The 6,000-nt window shown below is 41.1% G+C and overlaps 1 protein-coding gene across 1 annotated transcript in view; it reads right to left on the reverse strand.

Annotated features, from left to right (window-relative positions):
• Positions 1-6,000, reverse strand: part of sorbs1 (sorbin and SH3 domain containing 1) — a 77,386-nt gene that overhangs the window by 70,682 nt on the left and 704 nt on the right. The window lies entirely within an intron of this gene.

A 6,000-nucleotide genomic window follows, 5' to 3' on the forward strand; every position in this document is an offset into this window, starting at 1 on the left:
CGCTGCTCTAGTATGAGTCTCTTATTTAATTTGGGAACATGAAATAAGGGAAACGGCACCTAAAATGTATGTCATCAACCGATAACGAGCTCAGCTGTGCACCACAGATTCCTCTGGGCTTAGATAATAGGGCACCCCACACATGGGAGCTATGCTGACAATTCAAATCATTGTCTGAGAGCGTGTTGAAAGTGTTTCCTCATTCAAGGGGGGGGGGGATGTTTTGACTCAAACGTGGCATGGAAGCTCTGAGAGTGTTCCCTGATTTAGCCGTCTGAGTGGTTATGTGACACAGGACTTCTTGATTGTTTAATCATAGTTCGTGCATATTTACTGGACACACAGCGCTGCGATAATCCAGCCATCTCAAGTGCTTTGAAGGTATCCTCGTGTGAAATGAGCGTACCACAGGACTCCATCCTCTATCTATTTCAAGAACGCTTGCAAGCTCTGTCTGGCTGATCTCCCTTCACACCCTGACACAAGCACCAGAGGCAACTACTTCAATTCATATTTGGCTAGAACATTTTTTTTTTAAACTAAATTAATACTTCATTATCCTACATGAAAAGGAAACCGTCAGTCACACATTTACACTCTGTTCCACATCTGTTCCGTTCTTCTCCTCAGTGGGTTGAGCAATTGATCTGAACTTCAACACGGACTTTGACCGCGAGGAACCCTGTTTTTCACTTTCCCAACATTTAACCCATTTAGGCCTGACGAAATTTAAAAAATGTCTTCTAAATCCTGACAGTTTACTGAAATACCTCATGTTTCTTTATCAGTGGTTCTCAAAATGTCATGTCAAGGACCCCAGAAATTATATGGAATTGGCCGCCGCCGACCCCCACCTGAAAATATGTTATTCCAGGAACCCCTCAGAAGCAAAGATTTGAGTTAAAAACATTCGCTCTGAAAGAATATATTCAAAGATGTGCGCCACATTTTCATGATTTTTCAAAAATAGCAGACCTACAAGCTACGAGCTTGTAGATCTGCTATTTTTCAACAGCTAAAGCATAACATAAACACCAAATGGGGTTCCCGCCCAGAATGGATTTGCGATTAACTGTCGGAGCTAGGCAGAGATCGAGTCATAGGAAAACACGGTTGTAATATTACGGAAAACGAGTTTTGAAACAGTAAATATTGAAAATCAATGTGTATGTGTAGCCTATTGAGAAATGCATATGACAACAGAAACCAAAGTCTGATCAATGTGACATCAGAAGTGATAGAATATACAGTATGCAATATGGTCAGTTGAATGACATACACGCTCATACATACACCATGTTATATTTACATTGCAATTATTTTATAACAGAAAATTGACTTATATTATCCAAATAACAGACTATGGGGGTGAACAAGAAACTGCAGCTGAAGATGTGATTGAAATAAGTGTCCTCATCTTCAGTGCTACAGTACCAAATAAAACAGAATTGATCCCTGATGTACTGTACACAGCGTATAACCCCAAGTCTGCAAATACTTTGCGTATACTCACATCCCCGGGTATGGACTAGTTATTATTATTATATAAAATTGTTGCTCAGTATTGCCACTGGGTACTGTTGCTTAACGTTATAAAATGGCAAAGGAAAATCCTTGTGTTTATTGATTTTGAATTTAATTTTGAATTTAACTACACATGGAACCAAAGTGGAGCCTAACATGTCCATTTGGCTCCATTTGTACACACTATAATACAGATAGGAACCAAATGGACCCTTGTGGGCTCTGTACAAATGGAACCAAGTGGACTACATGCCCATTTGGCTCCATCTGTTGACTCTCAGAGTTTAATTAACACTCAGTATTTCATGCGGTGCGGTTTCTGCTTTTCTTGCGACACACACACACACACACACACACACACACACACACACACACACACACACACACACACACACACACACACACACACACACACACACACACACACACACACACACACACACACACACACACACACACACACACACACACACACACACACACACACACACAGTTAAAATATCTGCCAACAAGTGCATGGCTGTCCTTGTTTGCCATCAGTAGCCTCCGTGCGTACAATGCCAGAGAGAGGGGGTGACTTGAAATCCATCGCCAACTAGCCATAAATTGTCTTTTCAATGTCTTGTTTACATGCGGCCATGATCGGGGGGGGGGGGGGGGGGGCTTCTTTGTGCCACAGAACCTTGAATAGGCAAAGCATAACACTTCAGGCAGCACTGTCCACTTCAGCCAATGGGAGCAGATGGAGAAAAGGGGGGAGGGACACGGTTGCTAGGCAACCTTTTGTAACATTAACACAGAGTGAAAACAGAAACCTGGTGTCTGGGCTGAAACATCCGGCCTGATCCAAACCAATATACTGTCTGTATGCTACAATAAATACAAAGATTATTATCAATAGATAGTTTGACTGACAGAACTGGCATACAATTCATAAAGGACTAAAACTGTACACAAGCATTGACAATGTAAACTGAAATATATATTACTATTGCCTTGTTACAGATTTCACCACATTCAAAGACATGACAGTTTGATTATTATGCATTGCTGTGTTTTGATAAATTGTAAAACTAAGAGCAATATCCTATAATATTTGGTAAAGTAACAGTGCATTTGCTGCACGTTTAATTGGCAAAGTAGAAGGGAAACATACAACTAATCAACTATAATAATATTCAACTCAAAAGGTGTTAGTTGTGAGCTATATTATTACCTAAAACTGATGGTGGTTTTCTAAATGAATAGTAGGGTCTCCTGGAAAAAAAAGAAAAGAAAGAAAATTGAATGCTGCTCTCTGGGAGACAGCTGGCTTTGGCAAATCTTTGAAATTCAGTTTTGAGATTCAAAGGCTGATCCTCTCTCTCTCTCTCTCCCTCTCTCTCTCTCTCTCTCTCAAATCTAAGGGATCCATGTAACATGATTCTGAACAAGCGTTATAAAATATTAACAGCTATGCTGGGTGCATCCCAACAGGTACCAACCTGATGACTACGGGGTTCTATTTGCATGTTCAAAATTCAAAAACGATTTACCTTGAAACCTTAAAAACTGAGCTCAGATAGTTTTAATCAGTCATGTATCTGCCATGTCTGCCCAGTGAAATCCCATTGAGGTGCATGGAGAAAAAACCTGGTTTGTTCCAACAAAAAACCCTATTAAATCACAACAACTAATGAAACACCAAGCCTGGATATTTTGGGGGTGAGACAATGGCACTTAATACTTTTTACAAATGATCACTTTATATCGTCGCATAAAGTTGTAAAATTCCCTTTCAACTTTAAGTACTTATGGCTAACTAAACACATGCCCCCCCTTTACTTTACCCCTTTCAAGAATCGATGATGCTTTTGATGCCTTCATTGCACAATGCAAAAGGTCAAGCCAAGGGTCTGCATTCCTTTCTGAGTGACTGCAGAATAAACAAATGACCTATAGGGTTGACCCTCTGGGCATAGAACAGATAACTAACACACCCCTGCTTTCATAGAACAGATAACTAACATACCCCTGCTTTCATTTAAACATTTACAGTTCCTCGCCTCAGCGAGCTCGTCCCACACTTCATAAACAAGTAGTCTGGTGTACTGTAGCCTATGACAGGGAAGTGCACACATAGACATCAAAGGGGCCCCTGCCCTTTTACCCATCTGTAAAACAACTGCCCTTTCCAGGCTGTGAATTTATACTACATGGTGAAAGAAAAGCAAAATGCCACTCCTTTCCATGCCATACCGGAAGGCAGCATTCAGGAGAATTGCTTTTTTTCCAAAGTCTCCTGAACTTGAACACAGTGTTTTGCGTTGAACAAATTTGTCTAGAAATCCATGTCGTACATCGCATCTCCACTAGCTAAAGAGTGCTGGGTTGCGCCCCGAAAATAGCGTGACGCGTTGAGAGCTTGTAGATCTGCTATTTTTGCCCAAAAGTGCCCTCTTACGGGATAGCCCCTGCCCCCTCTAACACTCTCTGCACGTCCCTGGCCTACAACACTCTGCTGTGCCAGTTCACTGTCGTCTTTTTGCACCCTGAACATCTTGACATTCATCACTGGTACCAGTGGGAACAGGCCCATCTGCCCAGTGTGTAGTACAGTGTGTAGTACAGTTGAGTATACTGTATAATACAACCACCTGTCACTCATCTGAATCAGGAGTGGGGTTTATATTCTCTCTCTTTGGCCAAAACGGTTGGAATTGGAATTAAAAACTTGCAATCAATATGTTTGAACTAGCAAAGACACCATGGAGCTTGAAGAAAGAGTGTGACATGTACATGTAGGTAAATAAATAAATACATAATCATCCTCTTAGTCTTCCCGTTACAATGAGGGTGCATTTTGAGAGACTTTCTGCTGTCTCATTAACATCATTCACTACTGAGTTTAAGAGCAAAACAAATGATGCAAGTCATTGAAACAGCCCCATCTAATTCTCACACAGGGTGAAGGGTCCATACATTGTGCCGTATGGTTCTTGTGTATCCCAACCCAGTGGTGGGGTCCAGGGACCGACCCGACACAGGTCTGGAAGAGTTATCCCAACCCAGTGGTGGGTCCAGGGACCGACCCGACACAGGTCTGTAAGAGTTATTAGAGTCCTTGAAATTCAAAAGTTTGAGAACCACGTGTCCTCACCCTAGTCAATAATATCACCTGACCCCCCACACCCCACCGAAAACTGCACTGAAACATATCGATGGGACCTGCTTTGTCAGTTCACTGTAGAGGTTGGGATAATAATAAATGGTACACAGTAAAAGTTATCAGTCAGGATTTGGGGCTATAAGCCTTTTAGAAGCTGTATCACAGTTATATATAAAAGACAATCCATGTTCACATGCTCCCAATTAGCCCAGACAGGGCCTCAAGCTTAGGCACACACGTTTGTCAAACTGCCACTGGAACATGCAAGTTGACATTCACACTGAGTAAACAAAGAGGACTTCATAGTATGGCACACATGAGTTATGTAAGAGATGGGAGCTTTGCTTGTCAGTAGTCAGGCACATCATATCATGATTCATGATAGAAGTTTGTATGGCGGCAACAACCAAATGGACCCATAATAATCAAGCAAAGATCTGAAACAGTTTCTCAAGTCCTTGGTAGTGAGATCAACTTTTTTCCTATAGGGCTACTACTACTGTATAATGAAATCCACTTCTAATTTGAGGAAAAGTATAGCCCAAAACTGCATAGATAGAGCATGACATTGACATGATAAACAAACACTTTCATTACATTCATTCTTCTCACACTACCAAATTATCTTGAATGACCACATTGAGTTATAAGTCTATATCCCACAGTTAACACTCTCACCATGCATGCCGCAGAGTGTGCATTTCATTAAGCCTTTCTCATACAAGGCAACCTCAGGCAACCTATACTGTAGCTACCGCTGCTGCACAATCAATACCAACCACCAGTATGGAACAGGGTTACGTGTCTACACTGTACATTACTGTATATATTTTTGGACAACGTTATGAAAACCAAACGGACTGCACTGGACAAATTCAGTCATTATAGCTCAATAGAAATAAAGAAGCCGTTTTGGTTCTGTTACTGTACCTAGCCTATACAGTGGTTTTTCAACCAGTGGTCCGGGGACCACCATGTGGTCCTTGAGGGGGTTCCAGGTGGTCCCCATGCTACATGAGGAGAGTTGGTATTAACCAAATGGACCTTCTTCTTTAACTCTTGAGAATGTAAAATGAAACCAAATGGACCCGTCTCAAGAGTAAAATTATTGTCAAACATCTGCATTAGGCTACTTAAATTATACAATAAGTCTACACAATTATAGAATGTAGAAGAATTGTTATTTTTGATCAATGGTTAATGGTAGCCTATACAAACATCAATACAGCATATGGAATAGTGGGAATTGGGAAATATCTTATTCAACGACAACATGTTCTTAATTAGTTTTGGGTCTGAGAGAGGCCAAATGTCATCAAATGGTGGTC

The sequence above is a fragment of the Electrona antarctica genome (assembly GCF_951216825.1).
Source record: "Electrona antarctica genome assembly, chromosome: 10".
NCBI lineage: Eukaryota > Metazoa > Chordata > Actinopteri > Myctophiformes > Myctophidae > Electrona > Electrona antarctica.